The 27,292-nt window shown below is 38.2% G+C and overlaps 1 protein-coding gene across 12 annotated transcripts in view; it reads right to left on the bottom strand.

Annotated features, from left to right (window-relative positions):
- The window catches only part of SEMA4D (semaphorin 4D), a 207,624-nt gene extending 180,496 nt beyond the window's left edge, over positions 1–27,128 (bottom strand). For all 12 annotated transcript variants that reach the window (XR_006353644.1, XM_043973034.1, XM_043973023.1 and 9 more), the window contains exon 1: positions 26,768–27,128. The gene's annotated coding sequence lies outside the window, so the exon portion shown is untranslated. The remainder of the gene's footprint in view (positions 1–26,767) is intronic.
- Positions 27,129–27,292: the final 164 nt, after the last annotated feature.

A 27,292-nucleotide genomic window follows, 5' to 3' on the forward strand; every position in this document is an offset into this window, starting at 1 on the left:
TCTTTTCATAGCCCCATAGTCTGAACTAAATTTGAGGAGTCTGTTTGAGGGCTGACACTTAGAGCACCTTTGCCTAATTGAATAAATCTCTCTCACCTAGCAAACAACTCTCACCTAACAACAACTAGTTCAGATAGAATTAAGGGGGCTAACTCTAGCCTTTTCTTTTCTTTTTTTTTTTTTTTTTGCACGGGGAAATGAGGATTAAGTGACTTGCCCAAGGTCACACAGCTAGTAAGTGTCAAGTGTCTGAGGCTGGATTTGAACTCAGGTCCTCCTGAATCCAAAGCCAGTGCTTTATCCACTAAGCCACCTAGCCTCCCCCCCCCTCCCCCCCCCAACAAGGGGCTAACTCTAGAGACAAGATCTGGAAGAAAGATAGCAAGAAGGAAAACTCTAAGAAAAATTAAGGCCTAGTTTCCTGTAAACCTTATTTACAAAGAAGACCAGAGTTAGCTTTTAAGACCCATAATAGTTTTTTTCAAATCATTATATTTTTGTTTCCCTATAACCATACACAAATTTTAAAAGGGAATTCTGTGCTGATTTCAAGGCAGGAAAGGGAAAGTCTGAGGTCCCTTCATCTGGCAAGGAATTCAGGTCAGGAGGATGGGTAATAGATGTGATAAAAGAGCAAAGGACTTGTTCACTGAACTGAAGTAATAATTACTTGGGTCCAAAAAGACAAAAGTACATAAAGACACTGCTATTTTAAAAATTAAGTGAATTAAAATAAAATTTGTTTTGATAACTCCTTGAAACAAAGGAATACTGCAAAAGTAGCACTGAAACTATGACTATCCCTTCCATTTCACCAGTTTCACAGGGGACTTTGTATATGCCAAAGAAAGCCAAATGAATGGTATTGAATAATTAAAATTAATTTAGTGATTTGCATACTTTATTATCTGATCATCACAACTTGGAAAGACAAGTTTTATAAAAGACATTTTATAAAAGGGAAGACAGGGACTTACAGCAATTAAATGACTTGACCAGGAGGATCACACAGCTCACAAGTGTCTGAGGCATTAAGTTCCAGCTCTCGACTATATTATAGCTGCCTGACTTGTTTGAGAAAAGCACATTCGGTATTTTCTAACAGAAAATACCGCTTAGATATGAAGTTTATATAAGGCACTCAGAAAAACAATCTTAAGTACTTATGATAGGACAAAATTTTTTTTTTCTGCTCTTTTAAAAGAACCTTCAAAGTTACTCTATCCTTTCAGGGGGAAACAATCAGCTATATTCTTCCAGTGCATAATTGTTCCCTGGCAATAACTTCAACACTTCATGAAACATATGAACCCTTTGAGACCACTAGGGAATTATTTATTAAAATGACACATGCTAAAAGGTACCCTAGTGGCTTAGGAATTAATTCTCCTCAGGATCTGACTAATTTATTACCCAGAGAGTCCCACATAAACTAGGTGAATCAGGGTTAATGAATATTTTAAATACCTTAAGGTATTATTCTGTTTCCAAACAAAGAGCGCATATGAACCTTTTTGGATAAGGGGTATGCTTGCATTAAAAGATTCTATGAAAGAAAGATTTAGCCTCTAGCATAGGTACAGATGGTAGCATTTATGGTTTAATTGAAAGGTGACTCATTTTTAATTAAAGGACAAAGATGTCACTTATAATATCCTACTTCTGAGACTTTTAAAAAATTTACTCAGATCTTTGAATTGAGCACATCCAAGCAACTGAGTCATAACAAATCTGGTTTTCCATCTTTTGTAGCATAAGTATTACTCTTAAATAGTTACATGATAGAAAAAAACATGGACCAATTTCCCGGCTTCCCTCCCTCTATTGTGTGGTCCAACATGGTCAGAGCCAGGAGTGTTCTGATAAATGTTTAACAATCAGATGATTTCTGACAGGTAAATGCTCACAGGAAGATTCAACAACCACCTCTCATTAACCCTACCTGCAGGCTCCAGGAGACAGACACAGAAAGCAGGTCTGGGAATGAGATGAGGTAAGTGGAATCCTAGCTAATATAGGTGTTACCCTTTAAAGCAAGTACAAGTCTCTGAAATGTATGTTTCCTCATCAATTGTTGTTCAGTCATGTCCAATTCTTTGTGACCCCATTTGGGGTTTTTTTGGGGAGAGATACTGGAGTTCTTTGCCATTTCCTTCTTTAGCTCATTTTGCAGATGAAGAAACTGAGGCAAACAGGGTTGTTATTTGGCCAGGATCACCACAGCTATTAAGTAGAGCAGATTTGAACTCAGGAATATGAAGCTTCCTGATTTCAGGCCTGGCACTCTATCCATTGTGTCACCTAGCTGCCCTTCCTCATCAATAGGATAGAGATAATACTCATATTACCTATCTTACAAGATTGTTGAGAGGAAAGTGCTTTGTAAATCTTTTAAGTTCCACATGTGAGCTATTGTCATTATATCTTCACTGCAAGCAGAGATCTTTTAGCTCAGCCATGCCTACCCCATCACATCCATCGCTATCCTGAATCATTTATACTGTTCATTCATATTGTCATTCCCTACCAAGCTAAACATGTTTAAAATTTTATTTTATTTTATTTTATTTGTCTTTTACCAATACTTTTCCAGTCTTCCCTTGGATCCTGGTGCTTGGCAATCAGGGTGGTAGAGCAATGGTTACTTCACAGCCAAAAGTGGGAAAGGGAGGGTTCATGGAGAGGGTATTGAGTAAATAATGTTTTTTAAATATGAGCATGTGTACCAAAGAATAACAGGCCCCCTATGTTCTATCATCACAAATAGGTTAAGACATGCTATTAGATTTTACTAAGTACTCACTCAGGGCAAGGCCCAACCTAGGCACTATTGAGATAGAACAAAAAACTTTGAAAGAGTCCCTCCCTTAAAGAGACTACTCTCTACCCTAAGTTGTCATATCGGCCACTCCCCACCACCATGAGGCAACTGCGGGTTCAGAGAAATTAACCCTTCCCAGTCTTTTGTTTCCTAAACTAGCAAGTATTTTCTCCATTGCACCAAACTATGGGTTTATTTAAGTACCTATATTATGCTGGGAGACAGAAAGGATGACAATATCTGACATAGTTCCTGGCCTCAGAAAGTTTATTACCTAAATAAAAAGAGGGTATATCTGAATTTTGCCATTGGAAACAATATGTAGTTAAAGGGTTCAAGATTAGTGCAAACATTCTGCTCAGGGAATCACATAAAAATTTATTCAGATGACAAGAAACTTTCCTTTCCACGGCAGTTTTGTTATGTTATTGCACATAGGAAATGCTCAAAAAAAAAAAAAACTTATTGAAAGAAAGAATGAATGAATGGCTTTCTACCTGCCTTTTTGGGTAGTTATTCTAATATATAAGAAAACTCACTGTATCCTTCGATAAACTATCTTCAAGTGGGCATATCAAAACTGGGCTATTTCCTCCTAATAAAAGTAAAGAAAAACATTCTATCTATCTATATTCATCTCTTGCATACATTATTTTAAAATTAAATTTTATTTTTTAGTTAACAAAAATCTATTTTTTCCCTTCTGCCTGCATAAAAAAACCCAAACATGGTAATAAATATGCATAGTTATGCATCAACCATGTCCAAAAACTGTATGTCTCACTTTGTACCCTAAGTCCATCACCTTACTATTACAAGTGGGTAGTGTGCTTTATCATCATCAGTCGTCTGAAATTAGGTTTGCTTATTGCAGTCAACAGAATTCATGTCTTTCAAAGTTGTTTGTCTGGTGTTAATTGTATAAATCATTCTCCTTGTTCTCTTCCCTTCACTTCCTTTCAGTTCATCTAAGATTTCCCAGGTCTCACTGAAACCTTCCTTTTATTATTTCTTTTAGCAAAATAATATTTCATTCCTTTCATGTCATAATTTGTTCAGCCATTTCCCTCCGAGGTGATGTTTTTCTACCCTCCTCTCTCTTACTCCAATTCATTGGGTTAAATATGGTTTCCATAATAATTTCCCTTAAGTGTGGATCTGATCATCATTCCTTTACTCAATCAACTTTGCTTAGTACTCCCAAACTATTTTGTATTTAACTGCTTTGACTATATTAGTATTCACTTTCTTTTAATGCTGTAAATATTCATACATGTGCTTGTTATCTCCCTTATTAGAAAGTAAGCTCATTGTAAGTAAAGATTACTTCATTCCTTGAACATTCTTCCCCAGTGAGGAGCACAGTGACTAATTTGAAAGGTTGTAAAAGGAAACATGGGTAGTAGGTGGGCTCTGACCTTCTTCTGTTTCCAAGGGCCAGAATTAGAGTCAGCCTGACAAAACAAACCTCTCCATCAGACAACTTTTCGCTGCTTCTACACCAATAGAGCCATTCCAGTTTCATCTAATTTTTTTTTGTTCATCTCAAATCATCCCATTAAATGAAAAAAAAGCAGAAAAAGAGATACTACAGGTCAGAAAAGATACGTAAACCATTCTTTATTAAGATGAATGCATGTCCTATTTATTAGTTGTAGCCAATATAGATTTTTGCTGATTTTACGTATACCTTTTTCTCTCAAGACCAAAAAGAGATATGCAAAAATCTTTAAAGACTACTACCAATTCTGTAGCAAACAATTTTCCCCTTTCCTCTACTTACCTCCTCATGATAATATCTTTAAATTACAAATGCAGCACAAAAGTTAGCTTTTTGATAGTATTTTAAAATACCCAGGCTGACATCTTCTTCATCTTGTTATGGGGGAAATGGTTGGGGGCTGAGGTAGGGATCCTTAGGAATTCCTCTTTAAAGAATTATATCCTCTCACACATAAGTCCAATTAGAATAAAACAATATTTTATTTGGGCACTAGAGAAAGGAAAACCTTGAGCAAAGTGTCAAGGGGAGATAGCATGGCACAGAGACATGGTACTCTGAGATAACTATCTCCTCAAGCAGGAGAAAGGCAAATACTTTTATAGAGGACTGATGGTGGAGGGACCAGATCAGGTGATCATCTGACTGTGGAAAGTTCTCTTATTGGGGGTGATCACCAGAGGGAGTACTGTCCCCCACTGGTGCTGGTGGTGGGCTGGGGAAAGCCAGGCAAGAGGCAGTTCCCATCTCTGTCCCCCTGGTGCCACAAAGGCAGCAGCCACACCCAATGGGCCTATCTCTCCTGCTTCAAGGTGTATCATCTCAAGGAAAAGACCCACGTCAACTGCCCAGGTTAAACTTTGATAGTCCTACCCCATAGCAATCTTCACCCAACCTTGAGGCCTTCCACCTCTTGGGACTCTCCCAGCCTATCATCCCTACTCTGGCTTCACTTTCTTCCCTTCCCTTTCTAGACACTACAGTTAAATAGTTCAATGTTACACTGTCTTCTATTCTTGAACCCTTTGTTCCCCATCCTGTCCTCACTCAGGCCTTGCCAAATGCCAACCTAGAATATTTCTATCCTTCCAACATCTGCTTTCTCTGTTTCCATTCACTTCCAAGTAGAAATCACACCACTCTGATGACTGGATCCGCTAGAATATTATTCTGTCTAATATCAACTAGGCCCTCGCTTCAGCAAGTGCTTCAACAACTAGTCCTTCCTTATTGGTTTTCCCAAAGCAGCTCATCCAAAATTTCTCTCCTCAAGGTTCCTGCAATCTCTACTTCCCTCAACCTTCTCAACACGGCCTTATATTTTGCTGAGAAAATAAAGGTCTTCCCCTTTCTTCCAGAAAAAAAACCTTCATTAGACTCTACCATCTCTCTCTTTTTTTTTTTTGTGAGGCAATTGGGGTTAAGTGACTTGCCCAGGGTCACACAGCTAGCAAGTGTTAAGTGTCTGAGGCTGGATTTGAACTCAGGTACTCCTGACTCCAGGGCCCGTGCTCTATCCACTGCGCTACCTAGCTGCCCCTAAACTCTACCATCTCAAGCTATCTTCTTATATTTCTGCTCCTTTCACAAACTCCTAGAAAAGGGTTATCTATACTAGTTGCCTTCATTTCCTCTCCTCTCTCTCATTTCTTTTTCTTTTCTTTCTTTTTTTTTTTGGTGAGGCAACTGAGGTTAAGTGACTTGCCTAGGATCACACAGCTAGTAAGTGTTAAGTGTCTGAGGCTGGATTTGAACTCAGGTCCTTCTGACTCCAGGGCCAGTGCTCTATACCTCTCTCTCAGTTCTTTTTTTTTTCTTTTTTTTTTAGTAAGGCAATTGGGGTTAAGTGACTTGCCCAGGGTCACACAGCTAGTAAGTGTTAAGTGTTTGAGGCTGGATTTGAACTCAGGTACTCCTGAATCCAGGGCCGGTGTTCTATCCACTGCGCTATCTAGCTGCCCCTCTCTCTCAGTTCTTAACCATGAATGTGTCCTATCTCATGTTTCAGTTGAAACTGCTCTTTCCAGTTACCAACTGTCTCATAATTGCTAAATCTGATAGCCTTTTCCTAATCATCTATCTTATCTGTTTCATAGCTTTTGATACTGTTGACTATTCTCTCTTCTTGTATGCTTTCTCCTTTTTGAGTTTTAATATTGCTCTCTTTGATTTCTGTCTCTACCTTCAAGAAGCTTATTATATTCTACAGAGTAGTTTTAATTTGTTTTAAATAAGTCAATTTTAAAATTTATTAAAGCCTATTAAGGCTTAAAACTGCACTAAGACTTTTGGGACACACTATATGGGAGAACAAAATGCACAATAAAAGTACATGTGTAATCAGGGTTTGATTAGTTTGAATAATTGAATAATCCCTTGAAGTGGCCTCATTATTGAAATTTTCACTGCAGTAAATATATAAAAAATACATACAAAGTAATTTGGGAAGAAATGCACTAGTAGCTGGAAAGATCAGGAAAGGTCTCATAGAGAAGAGAACATTTGAACTGAGCTCTGAGGTAAATTAGGGATTCTAAAAGGCATCATTGGAGAAAAAGGCAGACAGGAAATGAAGTATGCTTTATGACAAACATCAAAAAGGTCAGTTAGCTTGGGTGAAAAGTATATAAAAGGGAATTGATGTGTAATAAACCTAGAAAGGAAGGATGGGACCAGGTTGTAAAGGACTTTAAGTAACAAATTAATGTAGATGATAATGGAATCCAGGGAAGCTGATGAGCGCAACAAGGAAGAAAATTTCTATTCTCTACAGAGAATAGAAAAGGGTCTAGTGTTAAGCTTTGGAACACACACACATTTAGATGGCAGAGTATAGATAATGATTCAATGAAGGCAAATCAGAAAGAGAAGACAAATAGGAAGAGAACTAAGAGTAGTATCATTAAAAACCCAGGAAGGAGAGAGTATACAGAAGAATATTGTCAACAGTATTAAATTTCTGCTACTATAGCTCATTGTGGTAAAATTATTTGTGGTAAAGATTAATATTGCAGTTTTTAGTTGACTCATTTGGGAGGGGCCACACCTGGCCCACTCTGAGGTTACATATGCTACTGAGGTCAGAAGGAGAACTCTCCATAGGCAGTTTTTGAAGGACCTCCCCTTTTGAGGGAGGAAAGATTGAATGCTCCCTGAAGGGAGTTGGAGGGTCTTCCAGAATGCTAGCAGTCTGGCAGTCTCTTCTTCTCCCCTTGCTGTGGTGGAGCATGTATGCTCTGTCTCAGGCGACTGCTATTTTGGTGGCGCCAGCAACTGTAGACTGTCCAGGTTTGGTGAGTTAATTACAGAAAACCCTAAACTCCTTTGAATTAGCTTGATTGGAAACGGTCTGAGGATTGAATAAGTTAAGTTTAGAGTTAAGAGTATTTATCTGTATTTCTATTTTCCTATTTCCTTATCTTTGATTTTTATTATTTTCACCTTTGTTGTTTAATTAATTCCCAAGTAATAAAATATGATCCTTTTGTGAACTAAAGCTTAGAGACTCCTTTCTTATTGGCCTGGGAGAAATATCTAAAAAGGGCAGTTCAGAGGGGAGGGTGAACCTAAAAGGTCCCTCATATTTCTGGGACCTCAATATTAAGACGAGTCACCCAAATAATGCTCTGTATATCAAATTTTGGCCCTCACATCATGAAACCCACTAAGCCTTCTTTCTAACTGATTTTTTTTAAAGAAGAAACTCTTCTCCAAGTGGTATATGTTCTTTGAGTCATCAAACACCAGATTGAGTTTGATTATTTCCAATTCCCACTGATTTAATTTGTTCCACTGATGTAGTTATTCTTTTTCTTTTATTAAATACTATAGCTTTTTTACAGTGTCAAACCACCTCCTACTCTTGTATGTTCCTGGGAGTTTTCACTTTTTTTTTCCCCTCAGGAGGTGATCTTCTGATTCAAAGGTTTGGGTTGTTTCATGAGTTCTTTTTCCTTTTGGGATCTCTTTCAGGAGGTGATTGGTGAATTCTTTCAATTTCTATTTTACCTTCTGCTTCTAGAATATCGGGGCAATTTTCCCTGACAATTTCTTGGAAGATGATGTCTAGGCCCTTTTTTGATCATGGCTTTCAGGTAGTCCAATAATTTTCAAATTATCTCTCCTGGATCTATTTTCCAGGTCAGTTGTTTTTCCAAGGAGATATTTCACATTGCCTTCTATTTTTTCATCTTTTGGTTTGGCTTGATTGTGTCTTGATTTCTCATGAAGTCATTAGCTTCCATTTGCTCAATCCTAATTTTTAAGCAATTATTTTCTTCAGAGAGCTTTTGTACCTCCTTTTCCATTTGGCCAATTTTTTTTCATGATTTTCTTACATCACTTTCATTTCTCTTTCCATTTTTCCTCTACCTCTCTTACTTTATTTTCAAAGTCCTTTCTGAGCACTTCTATGGCTTGAGACCAATTCATATATTCTTAGAAGCTTTGGATGTAGGAGCTTTGCCTTTGTTATCTTCTTCTGAGGGTATATTTTGATCTTCTTGTCACCATAGAAACTTTATAGGGTCAGCATTTATTTCTGTGTGCTCATTTTCCCAGCTCTAGATGAGGAAACTCCCTCTACTGTGTAGGTTGGTCCCTTTTCTGCAACTTATAGTCTTAAAGACTTTGCTTGAGCAGTGTGAGGTTAAATGACTTGCCCAGGGTCACAAAGTCAGTATATCAGAGGCTGGATTTGAACCCAGGTTTTCCTGACTCCTCTATTTCTTTTATGTAGAGGAAACAGATTGTCTTATACTTTATCTTTCCTTTTCACCAAATACCTTTTTTGGTAACTCCAGGGTAGGAATTTAAAGAGCCAAAGAGAATTCACACACACACACACACACACACAAAAAGCCTGACTTTTCAGGTAGGTGATAAGCTTCCCTCAGGACTGAACCCAGTTTGATAGTCATTTGGACATAGTACTAAATTGCTCTCCAGAATGTTTGGATCAGTTCACAACTCTACCAAAAGTGCATTTGTGTCACAATTTTCCCACATCCCCTCCAACATTTATCCTTTTCCTTTTCTATCATATTAATCAATCCAATAAGTATGAGGTGGTACCTCAGAGTTGTTTTAATTTGCATTTCTCTAATCAATAGTGATTTGGGGCATTTTTTATATAACTATAGATAGTTTTGATTACTTTATCTGAAAGTTGCTTGTTCTTTGACCATTTATCAATTGGGGAATGACTTGTACTCATAAATTTGACTCAGTTCTCTATACATTTGAGAAATGAGGCCTTCATCAGAAACATTTGCTGTGAAAATTGTTTCCCAGATTTCTGTTCTCCTAATTTTGGTTGCATTGATTTAGTTTGTGCAAAACCTTTTTAATTTAATGTAATCAAAATTATCCATTTTACATTTCATAATGTTCTCTATCTCTTGTTGGGTCAAAAAATTCTTCCCTTCTCCATAGATCTGACTATTACTTGCTCTCCTAATTTGTTTATGGTATCACTCTTTATGTCTAAATCATGTATGCTTTTTGACCCTATCTTGGTTTATGGTTTAAAATGTTGTTCTATACCTAGTTTCTGCCATACTGTTTTCCAGTTTTCCCAACAATTTTTGTCAAATATTAAGTTCTTGTCCCAGAAGACAGGGTCTTTGGGTTTAGCATTTACTACTGTGTCTTGTGTACTTAATTCATTTCCCTAATCCATTACTCTGTTTCTTAGCCACTACCATATAGTTTTGATGGTTAGCACTTCAAAATATGGTTTGAGATCTGGTATGGCTAATCTACTTTCCTTTGCATTTTCCCCTATTAATCTCTTGATATTTCTATATCTTTTGTTCCTCCAGCTTAATTTTGTTATTATTTTTCCATAGCTCCATTCAGGTTTTTTTGGTAGTTTGATTGGTAGGGCAGTGAATAATAAATTAATTTAGGTAGAAATGTCATTTTTATTATGTTGGCTCAGCCTATGCATAAGCAATTGACATTTTCCCAATTGTTTATATTTGTCTTTATTTGTGTGAAAAGTGCTTTGTAATTGTGTACATAAAGTTCCTAGGTTTGTCTTGTGAAGTAGACTCCCAAGTATTTTGTCTACATTTATTTTAAATGGATTTTTTTCTTTCTATCTCTTGCTGCTGGGCTTTGTTGGTAATATATGTGATAATTTATGTGGGTTTATTTTATATCCTGCAACTTTCCTAAAAATTGTTAATTATTTCAACTAGCTTTTTAGTTGATTCTCTAGGATTTTCTTAGTATAACATCATATCATTGGCAAGGAGTGAGAGTTTTGTTTCCTTGTTGCCTATGCTGATTCCTTCAAATTCTTTTTCTTCTCTAATTGCTATTGCTAACACTTCTAGTACAATATTGAATAGTGGTGATGATAATGGGTATCTTTCCTTCACCCCTGATCTTACTGGGAAGGCTTCTAGTTTATTCCCATTACAGATAATGCTTGCTGATTGTTTTAGATAGACACTATTTATCATTTTAAAGAAACCTCCATTTATTCCTATGCTCTCTAATATTTTTAATATGAATGGGTGCTATATTTTGTCAAAAGCTTTTTCTGAATTTATTGAGATAATCATATGATTTCTGTTGGTTTTGTTATTGATATGGTCAAGTATGCTGATGGTTCTCCTAATATTGAACAAGCCCTGCATTTCTGGTCTAAATCCCACCTGGTCATGGTGTATTATTGTTGTGATATATTGTTATAATCTTCTTGCTAGCATTTTATTTAAAAAATTTTTGCACCAATATTCAGTAGGGAAATTGTTCTGAAGTTTTTTGTTTCTTTGTTTTAGCTCTTTCTGGTATAGGTATAGCACCATATTTGTACCATAAGGAGAATTTGGTAGGAGTTCATTGCCCATTTTTCCAAATAGTTTATGTAGTATTGGAATGAATTGTTATTTAAATATTTGGTATAATTCACTTGTGAACCCATATGGCTCTGGGTGTTTTTTCTTAGGGCATTCATTGATGGCTTATTCAATTTCTTTTTTTTCCCTGCATGGCAATGAGGGTTAAGTGACTTGCCCAGGGTCACACAGCTATAAGTGTCAAGTGTCTGAGCCTGGATTTGAACTTGGGTCCTCCTGAATCCAGGGTTGGTGCTTTATCTACTGTGTCACCTAGCTGCCTCTTCAATTTCTTTTTCTAAGATGGGGTTAATTAAGTATTCTCTTTCCTCTTCTGTTTTTTTTTTTTGGTGAGGCAATTGGGGTTAAGTGACTTGCCCAGGGTCACACAGCTAGTAAGTGTTAAGTGTCTGAGGCTGGATTTGAACTCAGGCACTCCTGACTCCAGGGCCGGTGCTTTAACCACTGCCCTCCTCTTCTGTTAATCTGGGCAATTTATATTTTGGTAAATATTCATCCATTTTGCTTAGATTGTCAGATTTATTGGCATATAATTGGGCAAAATAGTTCCTAATAATTGCTTTAATTTCATCTTCATTGGTGGTGAAATCTCTTTTCATTTTTGATACTGGTAACTTGGTTTTATTCTTTTTTTAAAAAAGAAAATTAACCAATGATTTCTCTATCTTATTGTTTTTCTCCCATAAAACCAACTCCTAGTTTTAATTATTAGCTCCATAGTTTTCTTACTTTCAATTTTACTAATCTCACCTTTGGTTTTCAGGATTTCTAATTTGGTGTTTAATTGGGGGCTTTTAATTTGTTCTTTTTCTATTTTTTTTATTTGCATGTCTAATTCATTGATCTGATCTTTCTCTGTTTTGTTGATGTAAGAGTTTAGAGATGTAAATTTCCCAATAAGTACTGCTTTGCTGCATCTCATAAATTTTGGTGTGTTGCTTCATTGTTGTCATTCTCTTTAATGAGATTATTGATTGTTTTTATGATGTGTTCTTTGACCCACTCATTCTTTAGGATTAAATTATTTCATTTTCAATTAATTTTAATACATCTTTCTACTACCCTTTAATGAATGTAATTTTTATTGCATTATGATCTGAAAATTATGCATTTAATAGTTCTGCTTTTCTACATTTCTACCCTCATACATGGTCAATTTTTATGTAGGTGCCATGTAATACTGAGAAAAGGATGTATTCTGTTTTATCTCCATTCAGTCTTCTCCAGAGGTCTATCATATCTAATTTTTTCTAAAATTCTATTCATGTCCTTAACTTCTTTCTTGCTTATTTTGAGGTTAGATTTATCTGCTTCTGAGAGGGGAAAGTTGAGGTCCACTCTAGTATAGTTTTACTGTTTATTTCCTCCTGTAACTCACTTAAGTTCTTCTTAATAATTTAGATGGTATACTGATATTACTTCATTGTCTGTGGTACCTTTTAGCAAGATGTAATTTCCTTCCTTTTCTCTTTTAATTAGATCTATTTTTGCTTTTGCTTTGTCTGAGATCATGATTGTTCTCCCTGTTGTTGTTGTGGGTTTTTTTATATTACCAACAAAGCCCAGCAGCAAGAGATAGAAGGAAAAAATCCATTTAAAATAAATGTAGACAAAATACTTGGGAGTCTACTTCACAAGACAAACCTAGGAATTTTATAAACACAATTACAAAGTACTTTTCACGCAGATAAAGACTGATCTAAACAATTGGAAAAATGTCAATTGCTTGTGCATAGGCTGAGCCAATATAATAAAAATGACAATTCTACCTAAATGAATTTACTTATTCACTACCCTTCCAATCAAACTGCCAAAAAAATCTATATGGAGCTAGGGAAAAACAATAACAAAATTCATCTGGAAGAACACTGGGTGGATGGTTTTTGGTTGTAATCCAAGTTCCTTTGCCTTCTGGAATATAATATTCCATGCTTTATGATCCTTTTAATGTAGAAGCTGCTAAACCCTGTGTAATTCTTAGTGTGGTATTGCTCCATGAAATTTGATTTGTTTCTTTCTGGCTGGACACTTGCAATATTTTCTCCTTGGCCTGGGAGTTCTGGAATTTGGAAAACCAGAGAGTATTCATTTTGGGATCTCTTTCAGGAGGGGATCAGTGGATTCTTTCAATGTCTATCTTATCTTCTGGTTCTAGGATATCAGGGCAGATTTCTTTGATAATTTCTTGAAGTGTGATGTCCAGGTCCTTTTTTTGATCATGGCTTTTTATGACAGTAGTCCAATAATGCTTAAATTATCTCTTCTGGATCTATTTTCTAGGTCAGCTGTTTTTCCAATGAGATATTTTACATTTTCTTCTATTTTTTCATTCTTTAGATTTTGTTTGATTGATTCTTGATCTCATGGAGTTGTTAGCTTCCATTTGTCCAATTCTAATTTTTAAGGAGTTATTTTCTTCAGTTAGCTTTTTTTACCTCATTTTCCATTTGTCCAATTCTACTTTTAAAGAAGCTGTTTTCATCAATAAATTTTCATACATCTTTTTCCATTTTTTGTGCTTCCTTTATCAAGCTGTTGACTTGTTTTTTATGATTCTCTTGCATCATTCTCATTTCTTACCCCAATTTTTCTTCTACCTCTCTTATCTGATTTTAAAAGTCCTTTTTGAGCTCTTCCAGGAGTTCTTTTTGGTCATGAGACAAATTCTTCTTTTTCTTTGAGAGTTTGAATGTAAGCATTTTGACATTATTTTCCTTTTCTGAGTTTGTGTTTTGATCTTCCCTGTCACCATAATATCTTTCTATGTATGGTTAGGTTCTTTTTTTGTTTTGTTTTGATGTTTTGCTCATTTTTTCCAGCTTATTTTGTTACTTTTAAAGTTGAGCTCTGTTCCTGGAGTGAAGGCACTGTCCCAAGTTTCTTGTGCCAGGGACTGAAGGCCCTGGCTTTTAGCCTGGTATTACACTGGGCCCCAGGCACTCTGTTTCTACCATGGTACCCATGGAGTGGAGAGGGCAGAAGGTGGGGGGAAGCTAGTGCTTCTCTGAGGGCCATAGAGGGGTGGGGGGGGCAGGCCTCTTGCTAGGTGCTATGCTGTGACTCACAGTGTGTTTGGATATGTGATATATACATATATACACATAATATTTGTGATATATGAATTTTTAGATGAAAATCAGCTATTTGGTGGTATACTCATCAAATCTGAAAATGACATAAATTGGCAGGAATAGCTAACACCCTAGATAGGAATTAGGATCCAAAATGATACTGATAGGGGCAGCTAGGTGGCGCAGTGGATAGAGCACCGGCCCTGGAGTCAGGAGTACCTGAGTTCAAATCTGGCCTCAGACACTTAACACTTACTAGCTGTGTGACCCTGGGCAAGTCACTTAACCCCAATTGCCTCACTTAAAAAAAAAGAGAGAGAGAAACAAAATGATACTGATAGCATAGATATCTGAAGTGTGCTGAGATCAGAAGTTTGTGCACTGATGTTTTAGAAGCACACCCCCAAAATGTATATATTTATTTATTTATTTACTTATTATACAAAGATATATACTACCATACCAACAATTATACACATTATAAAACACAAAAACAGAAATGAAAAGACCATGAGATAAAGTGATATTTAATCTTAGAATGAAGAACTCATTAGCATTTTTTATTGAATAGATAAGTGAGTGGCATGGTTAGACTTACACTTCAGGAAAATATTGGCAAACGTGTGGAGAAAAGATTGATGAGGGGAGACTTTAGGAGGAAAGCCAGTTGGGCAATATTTATCAATTGTTTAAATGAGAGGAGTTAGTTAGGAAGAGTGAGGAATCCAAGATGACATTGAAGTTGTAAAATTGGGTGACTGGAAGGATGGTGGTGCCTTCAACAATAATAGAGAAGTTTGGAAATGGAATGGGTTTGGGTGGAAAGATTTGAGATGCAAATTATAACTCATCCATGCTTGTTCACCTTGTGATGGATAATGTAATTAGATCTCTGATGGAGATTACAACCCTTCCATATCTGATCATCCTGTCCCACACAAAATGAAGGGGTGGTGGAGGGAGAAGGGAGCTCTTTGCTACAAGTCACTATCCTAGATCTCAGAGCCCATACTCCAGCTACAGTTTCAAGGTGCTATGGGGGACATGGGTTGGGTATGTTGGAGGCAATGAGAATTTTCCCAATGGTACCTACTCAGCTGTTGCTGATTGCCCATGGAGAAGTTACATTTTTGTTTGTTTGTTTGTTTTTTGTTTTTGCAGGGCAATGGGAGTTAAGTGACTTGCCCAGGGTCACACAGCCAGTAAGTGTCAAGTGTCTGAGGCCGGATTTGAACTCAGGAACTCCTGAATCCAGGGCCGGTGCTTTATCCACTGTGCCACCTAGCTGCCCCCTGAGAAGTTACATTTTAAATACTGAGGACCATCACTCAGTTTAGAAGGTATTAATTTAGAAGGGAGGCAAAAGAGTAAAAGAATATTGGGGGATAACTGTAGGCATGGTTGTGTTGGAGATAAGCCCCATGATTGGTTAACAAAGAAAGTGGGATGAAATCCATCATCTCACCCTCTGACTAGTGAACCCCATACCCTCTGGGGTAAAGCCACAAATTCCTTGTGATCAGGCCAAAACACCCTCCCTCCATACACATTGTGGAAATTTATTTTGATTTGGGGACCCTACCTTTGGGCTGAGATTAGAAAGCCTTAGGCCCTCAAGGCTTTTCTGTGTGAGAGGTGCTGGTGCCTCTCCCCCTCTGCTTCAGCTGAGCCAAAAAGCCCCGTGGGCTTAGACGCCAGGTCAGACAGCTGGGGGAGAAAGCCCCAGCTCCCTCCGCCCTGAGTGGATCTATCTGAGAGATCCCGGGCTTGTCCAGGCTGGGCTCTGGCATAGCCTGTGCTAAGGCATGTGATGCTCGTGCGTCCCCTTAGCCCTAGCCACAGCCCTGGCTGGCGGATTAGTTTGGGGTCTGTGGGGGGCACAAAAAGCCCCGAGATTTGAGTGGACAGACCTGGGATTTAGACAGAGAGGGAGACTGACAAGATTAGGAGAATAGAGAAGTCAAAGGACAAGATAGGAGGACCGGCAGACAAGACTAAACAGGGAGGCTGATGGACAAGATTAAGGAGAGGCTGACAAGATTAGAAGAAAGGAGAAGGAGAGGGGCGGCAAAGGTGGCAGAGGGCAGACTGATGGAGCAGACAGACAGATGGAACAGGAGACAGCAGAGAGCACAGAAGCGGTCACCACAGGGTACAGGTTGGAGAAAGCGAAGATTAAGAGAACAGAAGGACACTGGAGCACTAGGAGAATGGAAGGAGAGGTCGGTGAGAGAGAAACACAGGGGTTCGGCAGTGGAGTAAGGAGAGGAAAGTTAGAAGTAGGGGGATTTACAAAGTGAAAGGGGCATGGAGTTAGAAGGAGCTGAGCAGTGAAAGTGGAACATACCCTAAGGCAAGAGGTGGTAAGGGCCCTTATTATATTAAAAAAAAGTTCCAGGCCAGCAGGTGGAAAGAGACTCTGGAACGCAGTCAGGTTGTACATTTTATTTCCCTGTGTTCTTAATTTTAAATAGTATCTCATAAATAAACTCTGCTTTGATTATTTAGCTAAGAGGCTTTTTAATCTTTTGCTTATCAATTTTGGGAGTGGAGCAGTGTGGTGGAACTTTATAAATGGCCCACATTAAATTAATAGCAGTCAGATAGCCAGTCAGTCAAAAGTCCCCAGATTAGTCCTCCAACCAGTTTAGTCCCCCCAAATTGGGCCAATACGTCAAAATATTTCTACAACACATACCATGGGCTACACCACTGGATTGAAAGATGAAATTCAATGGGGTTAAATTTTAAGTATTGTCCTTGTGTTCAGGAAAATCAACCTGACAAGATGGAAATGCATGGTTAGACAGCAATTTATCTGAAAAAGATCAGGGTTGGAGAGGAGGGAAGGGAAGGTTAATGGAATGCAATCTACATATAAATCAGCAGTGTGTGACCTGCCAACCAAAAGAAAACTGAGGTGAACTTGGGCTACATTAAGAGAAGCATGGTTTCCAGTAGTATGAATGTGATATTCCCTCTGTTCTAAGCCCCAGTCAGACCACATCTTGAATACTTACTGAGAAATTACTAGTTCAAAATAAAACTTAAATACGGGAAATAAAAAAAGCAAACTTTAAAGCACTATATACATGTTGGTGATTATTAAGTATTTATCACTATTTATTAGCATTCACAACTTGGCTCTAGCCTGTCTTTCCAGATTTATTACATATTACTTACTCCCTTTCATAAACTCTATGGTCTAGACAAACTGGCCTATTTCCATCTTCCATCTCTGTCCCTTTGCATAGGCTGTCTTCCATGCCTGTAATGTATTCCTTCTTCACCTCCAACTCTTAGAATCCTTAGGCTTCTTTCAAAGTTCAGGTTAAGTGCCATTTCATACTTAAGGCCTTTCCTGAATCTTTCAGATGCAAAAAAGCCTGTCTCCTCAAACCAAAACGACATATTTACTTTGAATATATTCTATACATAATAAAATAATAGATTTAGAGCTAGAGAACCTTGGAAGTCATCAAGAACAACTTCTTCATTTGGAAAATGAGAAAATTAAGGCCCAAAGAGGTTGTGACCCACCTACACATAGCTAGTGTCTGAGACAAAATTAAAACCTAGGTCTTCCTGACTCAACTCCAGAACTCTATCCACTACACTTATTTGAGTATATGTAGTTTACTTAGAATAAGCTTCTTGATAACAGGAACAATTTCATTTGTGTCCTTGTATCCTCAGCACCCAATTGCTTACTAATCAAAGATATTTTCTTTTATCACTTGAAATTTAACCAATGTGTGTCTTTAGAAAGTCTTATTAAGCACTCTGAGATCACTTGTCTCTATTATTTGGCAATGAATTATATTCCTTTGTATCATGATTTATCATTATGACAATTTAATACCTTATGAGTGTATATCTAATATCTATCCCAAGATAGTAAGGTCCCTGTGGTCAGGGAACCAGATTTATATTCTTCATCCTGATAGGTCAAAACTGACATGTTTTGCAACAATTTGTGTTGGCCAGTTGTTTCACTTTACCCAGTGTTCGGGGGAACAGAAGGGAAGGAAGATTAACTTTTCCCCAGAAGTAACTATAATGTTCACATGAAAAGCCCTCAATAAAACTTTTTTTTTTATGTCATTCTTTCTACTCAGTTGGATTTGACCTATGAGTTTCCTTCCATCAAGGTTACAAAATACAAATTTAAGTAGATAAAAGTAACAACTCTTTATGTCTGCAGCAACAGTATTTAAACTGTAGTCATCCTCCCCCTTGTTGCCAAATTTATTCAGAAAGCCAAAGCCATTTCCTCCCTTCTCATGCTCTTCTAAACTCTGCAATCTTTCTTCAGTCCTTATCATAAAACATTTGACAATTACCTCTACAAAGGTACAAATGATTTCTTAACTGCCAAAGCTAATAAATCAATCCTAATCCCTTTTCATTCTCTGGAGCACCTTGACATTGCTGATCACTTCCTTTTAAAAAATTTTAAAATAATTTTTAGCACCCACCTTCCAGGGCTGTGAGGAGCAAATAAGATAATTTGTAAAGTACTTAGGGCCTGGTACATAAGGGACACTTTTTGGGGGGGGGGGACACAATAAATGTTTACTTCCTTCACTCTTGGATACTTTCTCCTCACTAGATTTTCATGACACTGTTCTCTCCTCCTGATTTTCCCCCTACCTATCTGACCAACTGCTTCTCAGTCTCCTTGACAAATTCTTCATCTTACTCCTGTTCACTAACTATGGTGGGGACCCAAGGTTCTGTCCTGGGCTCTCTTATCTTCTCCCTCAATATTATCTCTCTTGATGATCTATCTCATCAACTCCCATGGGTTCATGTCTCTGACTATATAGCCATCTCTAACCTCTTGAGCTTCAATCCCATATCACCAATTGCCTTTTGGACATCTCAGACTGAATGTATCACAAGCATCTGGAATTCACTACATTCAAAATAGAACTCATCATCTTTTCCCCCAAACCCTATTACTGTCAAGGACACCACCATCCTCCCAGTCACCAGGATTGCAATTTTAGTGTCATCTTCAACTCCTCACACTCAACCCACATAATCCAGTATGTTGTTGAATCTTGTCATTTCTACCTCTATAGCAACTGCCTTGTACAATGCTACCTTCTCTACATTCTCAGAACCCACAACTCCATTTCAGGCCCTCATTGCCTCTCTCTATGGACCAACAGCCTTCTAAGAAGTCTTCCTGTTTGAAGTCTCTTTCTACTCCAAGCTATCCTTCACTCAGCTACCAAGGTGATTTTTTTTTCTAAAGCATGGTTTGACCATGTCATCTCCCTGTTCGATGGATTTCACTATTACCTCTAGCATCAAATAGAAACTCCTTTGTTTGGCATGTGAAGATCTTCCTTTCCAAAACATAATAACTAGCATTCATCTAATCTTTAAGTTTGCAAAACACTTTCCATATGTTAATTCATTTGATCCTCACAGTTGTGTGGCGAGTGAATTATTTACAAATGAGAAAATTGAGACGCAGAGATTAAGTGAACTGCTCAGATTCACACAACTAGTAAGAGTCTAAGACTCTTAGAACACAGATCTTCCTGATTCAAAGTCCCATGCTCTATCCAACGCATCAGTTCACTGCTTCTACCATGCCAGTCCTCTTAAACTTTACTCTCCTCCACAAACTCTACATGTCAGCAATACTAGCCTACATGTAGTTGCTCAAGCTAAACAATCCATCACCATCCCCATCATCCATTGACACCAGTTTCCCTCAAGCTTGGAATGTTCTACTCCCTCAACTCCTCCTCCTACTACAAAGGAGGCCTTTCCTGCCTCCCAGTCTCCCAGTTACTAATACCTTCCCTTTTCAAAGTGCTTTCTGTCTACTGTGTATGCATGCATGTATGCATATTTGTATATATTACATTTACCTAGTTGTTTACACATTGTCTCCCCCATTAGAAAGTAAGCTCCTTGAGAACACAAGCTGTGTTTTGCCTTTCTTTGTAACAGTGTCTGGCACAGAGCAAGCATTTAATAAATGTTTGTTGGCTGACTAAAGTATTCAGAAGACACAGAATGGAAATATATAACATTTTAAAAATCCAAACAACCTGATCATTTGGATGGTGTAGTAGATAGAATGCTGGGCCTGGAGTCAGGAGGACCTGAGTTCAAATCCAGCCCCAAGACACTAGCTGTGTGACCCTGGGCAATTCACTTCACCTCCGTTTGCCTCAGTTACCTCATCTGCAAAGTGAGGGTAATAATAGCCCCTACCTCCTAGGGTTGTTATAAGGTTCAAATGAAATAATAATTATAAAGTGCTTGGCTCAAAATAAGTGCTTTATACATGTTGTTGTTGTTGTTGTTATCCATTGTATCCATTAGATATAACAACCACATCTCCCAGATTTTCTAAATTTGTGAAATATGTTTTAATGATGTTTTTCAATAGGAATATGGACCGATATACTAAGGTTTTGATTAAAAAATATGGTTATCATCGGGGGCAGCTAGGTGGCACAGTGGATAAAGCACTGGCCCTGGATTCAGGAGTATCTGAGTTCAAATCCGGCCTCAGACACTTGACACTTACTAGCTGTGTGACCCTGGGCAAGTCACTTAACCCCCACTGCCCCGAAAAAAAAAATATGGTTATCATCTAACACAATCCAATCCAGCCAACATTAAACACCTACTATGTGCTGGGTTCTAGTGATACAAAGTCACAACTAAACACCATCACAGAATGACAGAATTTTAGAGTTGGAAGGGACTTAACTTGTAATCTAGTATGACCCTTATTCCTCTGCAAGTTGCACTACAGACTTTCTCCCCTCCTCCTTCTACACATCCTCCCTTCCCTTTTCAATTTCATTTTGTATGTCTTTCTCCATTATAATTTAAGTTCCTTGAAGGCAGGGACTGTCCTTTCATTATTTTTCTTCCCAGACCTATCCTGGTACGTGGCACATAGTAAGAGCTTAATGCTTGAGGAAGAAAAAGAAGAAATCTCCACTATAACATTCCCTGCTTTCAATGACCTTAAATTCTCCTGAAAACACAAATATATTTCACAGAAATGCAGGCATTTAGTACACATGTGTTGTGTATACAGTACAAAGTAAGAAATAGGTGAGAATTTGGGAAAGGACACTGAGGTCAAAGAAGCTGCTCACAGCTGTGAGTCAGTCCATGTGTTTCACCCCACCCAAAATGAGAGAATAAATGCCAATGTGGCATATACCCAGTTGCCTCCTACCACAGAGTCAACAAGATTCATACTGACATGGTGCTTTTAAATGGCAGAGAAGGTAATCTCTCCAGCACTGGCACCCAACCAGGTACATTTAAATGAGTAAAGACACAAACTCTAAAGAGTTGAGCTACAAAATGTAAACAAGCTAATTCCCTAATCTCAAAGATAATTGTAATTGGCTTGTTTTTAAAATAAAATCAAGGCTGTTTTCACATAAGAGAAGCTTTCCATCCAGCATTTCTTCAAAGTTCAATAACATCAAGAGATAGTTTCTTTAATAACTTATACCTCCTCTTTGTCTTAGAAAAACAAAAACAAAACAAGCCAGAAGAGAGGCATGGAAATAACTGAAAGTTAAGTAAAGTCCACAGGCAAACTTTTCTCCACCACCAAAGCAAGAGAAGCAGTAAAACCAGTTTTACAAGTCTGAAACAAGTCTCTACATCAGGCAAGCATTGGACTGATATGTTTCATTCTTCATCTTAGCTTAACACACATTTTCCTGCCTTACAAAAATAATGATGGGTGTAGTATTAAGGTGCTCCAAATGTACCCTGATGGGTATCAATGCAAAGAGTTATCTGAGCGGCTGTTTTAAGCTGAAGACTTTTTCTTGATACTGTAAAAGATGATATAAATGGTTGAATGGGAGAGGTCTTACATATGATTAATGAAAAAAAAATAAGAACACAATTTCAAACTGTTAATCATCTTTCTTATTCTTTTCTGATATTTGTCTAGGTTCTCTTTATTCTTTTTTACTGTTTCCTTCTTGGATTACAATGATTTGTTCTTCTTTTACTAAAAAGTAAATAATTATGTCTCAAAATATAAAATTTGGCTTTGCGTTATTTTGGAACTCTTATTTTCTTTTGATTATGATGAGCTTTCACCTAAGCTATATCACCTATAGCTTATAATTAACAGTCAAAGTAATGAACTGAGGGTTTTTTTTTGTTTTTGGGGGTTTTTTTTAGTGAGGCAATTGGGGTTAAGTGACTTGCCCAGGGTCACACAGCTAGTAAGTGTTAAGTATCTGAGGTTGGATTTGAACTCAGGTCCTCCTGACTCCAGGGCTGGTGCTCTATCCACTGTGCCACCTAGCTGCCCCAGCTGCCCTGAGTTTTAAAGAGACTGTGACAAATGAAATTTTCTGAGTCTGATATGAAACACCATGGTAGCTAACCATGTTTAACATTCAACTACAACAAATATGTCTGTTCATCTCACAATCTCAGAAGAGCAACAGAATTTTACACCATAGAACACTTAGCAGGATCCTTTCTGCTCTCAGAAGGATAATGTTCACTGACCCAGGAATATGTCAGTTGTAGGAAAACCCAAGGATCCTTGGTATCATTTCAAGGAGTGAAACAAGAGAAGGTTTATTCTAATTTCTATTCCCCACAGAATGACATTCTCTTGATTCTTCTTTCTAAGAATAGTTTTTAACCAAACACATTTTTGGTTTAAAATTAATTCAATGTAAATGAGAAAACAATTTATCTCAAAATTATTTTTTGAAACTATCACAACATAACAGAAAGTGATACTTTACCAAAAAGAGAGAAGAAAATATAATCTGGGTCAGGCCTTCACTATCATAGAAGCCTTCCCTACCTCTAGCATACAAGGAACACAGTAATTGAAGGTAGAGGTCTAATTCCGTCTTTTCTCAATTACCCATACAAATGGAGGTAATGGAAGAGAAGAAGCAGTAACATAGATAATTCAGAACAGTAAGATCATAAGTTTAAATCTGCAAGTTTCCTGAGAGGTCATTTAGTTCAACATCCCACATTTACCCCAATGTTTTACTGATGACTAAATGGTTAAGTACAAGATAAGTAAACAGACAGGTTAAGTAACTTGCCCAGGGTCACAGAGCCTATGTTAGAGGCATTACTCGAATCCACCTTCTCTGATTCCCAATCCAACGTCTATTCCATTATATACCACACTGTCTAGTCTGTGTTTGGAATGTGCACAATACTTTATATGACACCAAAGTTTCCTTTAAAAAAAAGGAAAAGGCTCCCTCTTTTCAAAATACCAATCTTCATCATATATAATGCTATATTGAGAGAGAGGTAGTCTGGCTTAGAGGTTAGAAAGCTGTCTTTAGAAGTCAGAAGACCTGGGTTCAATCCTGCCTCTGAAACATATAGGCTATATGACCCTGGGCAAGTTACTTATCTTTTCACTGCCCCTAGACAATTTCCTAAGTATATAAATTGGGAAATAATAACTGATGTATATGGTTAGAAGTAGTTTTCTCACTAGGAAGTTCCCTATACCAATGAAATAGCAGGGGAGTATGGGAGCAGCTAAGTGGTAGAGTGGATAGAACATTGGCCCTGGATTCAGAAGGACTTGAGTTCAAGTCTGTCTCAGACATTTACTAGCTGTGTGACTCTGGTCAAGTCATTTAACCCCCATTACCTCCAAAGAAAAGAAAAGAAAAACAGCAGGACTTCCCCTCTCCCTCCAAATATTGTTATGTGGCTTTGAGTCATGAAATACATGCCACAATCTCTGAGCCACATGGTGCATATGAGTATAAGTAGGCTATAGTATCATATCAATGGTGAATTATGCACAAAACAGTGTAAAATACAGCATCTAAGAAATGTATGAATTGAAAACAAAGTGGGCCAGTAATGAAGCAAGATGGAGGAATGGACAGCTGCCAGGATGCACTGGTAAAGAGAGCTAATGGAGAGCTCCCAACAGGTTGGATGTATTTTTTATAGAGGACATGGACAAGAGTTGCATAGGATTCAAAATCATGAATGGATTTTAATGCATACAGTTGAAGAGAGTGACAACATGAATGAAAATACAAATCCACTGAAATATCAACATTACTATGAACAGGATGGCAAAGGAAACTGAATTTTGAAAACTACTAAATAATCAAAAGATTACTGTTATCATAGCCTCTCCTATAACTTTATTCCAGAAACAAACTGAATGACACATATAAATAACAGAAATAGGCCAATGATGGAGAAAAAGCCACCCTCTCAATATATGTGTATATATACACACAAATATGTATTGTATGTATGTATGTATGCACATATATATATATATATATATATATATATATACACATACATACATACACACACACATACACATACATAGTGAAGGTAGAATGGAAGTGGTCAGACAGGGATCCCATGAGTTTATTCCTCAAGCCAAGTCCATGGACCTATGCTCATGGTAGTATTTCAGGGTTATTTACATATCTCTCTCTCTCTCTCTCTCTCTCTCTCTCTCTCTCTCTCTCTCTCTCTCTCTCTCTCTCTCATGCCTCAGTAAGAAGAACTAAGTCAGGAATAACTTCTATTTCAGAAGTCTCAAAAAGCATCAGTAATTCTGTTAAAAAAACAACAATTTAAGTACAACCTCACTGTAGCAAAGACATAAAGAAGCAGCATTCTTTAGGAACGGAAACCATGATTTTTCCAACCTGTGAATGCCTTACCACTAATAGGCTTGAGGTCAGCTTACTGTTAAGTTGAGGTTTTAGCAAGGAACCTTTATTTAATGGGTCCATGGTTAAAATCAACAATGTCTAAAATAAGAGAGGACAGATCTCTTTTTAAATGAATGAAAGTTTTGCAGATTCACATATAATCCCAAAAGGAGCAGGGGAAGTAGGGAAACAACACACCAGTTCAAATATCCTTTACATGTTTTTATTGGCAAAACACCAGTAGGTTTAGCTCAGTCTGCCAGCCTGCTGCAACAGGTGCATCTCTTAGTTAAAAACAAGGTCTACTCTCTTACTTTTTGGAATAACAACTTAAAAAACAAACAAATCTGAATTTGTCAGCACTGGGAGAAAAATTAAGCAACATTTTTTTTTTAGTGTAACCTACTTCACCTCTCTGTATATATTACTCCTTTCTTGTCCGAGGTTATAGGAGCCTCTATGGCTGTATACCAAAATAGTTGTATCCAATTTTTCTGGCCTGTTGAAAAGGAAGTTGAGGTAAGAAAAGCTGGGCGCAGCTCATCAGGTTCAGAGAGGTATTGGCACAAGCAAGTAGTGGGTCAGATAGCTCAAATAAGAATCCATCACAAGGGGAAATGACCATCCCTCGTAAAATGGGAACAATTTTCCAAAACATGAAAAAACTTGTCATTTACTTTTTTCCAGAGTCTTTTTAATCTCTGAGCCAAAAGAAATTTAAGACAATGGTTATCACGGATACAAAGTGTTATGTCTGCTCCCCAACCCCTTACCAAGTCGAAGGCAACCAGAGACACTAAACCTGGATAAATATACCACCTCCTTGCAATAGTCTTATGACACCTAATTCAACAATTCGCACAAATATTAAGTGCTAACTATGTGTAAGACACTGTACTTGTCGCTGAGGATAATAAAAGACAAAACCTAAACGATCGGTTCCTTCCAGGAGCTTATATTTGGGGGAGCGGAGGAATGCATGGGGTTATTTTACTTCCATCCGGGTAGCAGGTACATATGTAAAAATATGTGGCACGGGAGCCTATGTACCGAGACCTGAACCAATGGGAAAACATGGGTAGATAAGAGTATGAGAATAGAAGTAGAGAAGAGGGACAACAATTTTGTTTTTTTTCAGGTCTGAGCTGGTTTTTTGCAATAGAAAAGCGACAGCAGTGCAATCTTCTGGGTGGGCAGTGATAGTAGGCCATCTCCTTCGAAAAGGGTAAAAACCACAACCTCCCTAAGAAACCAAAATACTCTCCACTCACTCTGCTCAATCAACATCAACGTCCACTTTTCCCCAATCTGCAACTTTTCCCCCAGCCAACAACACCCACACACTAAGCCCCTTCCTGGTCTCCTCCCCACCTGCAATTTTATAAGCAGAATCAACACCTCAATCCTCTTCGCCTTCTTTCCCCAGCAAACCTCATTCCCCGAAAATACCTTTTGACCTGTCCCTTTCCTCTCAATTCTGTCCCCCCCCAACTCCCCACCCCCATCTAACAGCCCCAAACACTGCCTTCCTCCGGCTACCGCGACGCAGCCGGATCGCCGCCTCTTCACCCACCCCAGGCCTCCCCACAGACCTAAGCACCGGCACAGATGAGTCACGGAGACCCAAATACACTAAACAATTTTTGCAGGGGCTGTGGGTGAGAGACCGGCAAAGCCACTGGCTAATACCCGAGCCCAGACGTTCCCAGCCACAACAGTTTCCTGTGGCAGCTTGCAAGCATTTATTTGCAAGAGGGTAGGAGAGGCATGCAGTGTGCATGGCTGGGGAAGCTCATTACCTGCTGCTTGAGAAGAAGAAACTTCCTCTTCGCCTGCGCTTTCCTCCTCTCCACAATTTTGCTTTTACATTGCCCACTCTCTCCGTCCCTCTATCCTCTTTAGCATCTGGTCTCTTCCCTTCTCTATCCTAAACGAAGGCTACTGCAGCAGGTTTCATTCCTCGGTGTGTGGCTGGAGCTAGAAATAGGGGCGGTTACGGCAGCAAGAGGAGGAGGAGGAGGAGTTGGTGCCAGTATGTAGCAAGTTTGGGTTGCCCCCAGTATGGCCGCTGCAGGAAAGTGGAGTAGAGAAAGCTCAGTGCAGCAGCAGCTCCAGCCAGAACCAGATTGCCTAGCGGTGAACAGCTCCAGGGGAAAGGGGAGGAGTAGAATGATGCTTTGCTTTGAGCTACTGGAGGGAGGGGGGATTGGGGGGGGGGGTGGGGAGCGGGAGTATTGCGCGAGCGCGCGCGCGCAAACACACACACACACACACACACACACACACACGTACAAAATGTGTTGGGTAGCCCTAGGCACCCTTTA

The sequence above is a fragment of the Dromiciops gliroides genome, chromosome 1, assembly GCF_019393635.1.
Source record: "Dromiciops gliroides isolate mDroGli1 chromosome 1, mDroGli1.pri, whole genome shotgun sequence".
Lineage (NCBI taxonomy): Eukaryota > Metazoa > Chordata > Mammalia > Microbiotheria > Microbiotheriidae > Dromiciops > Dromiciops gliroides.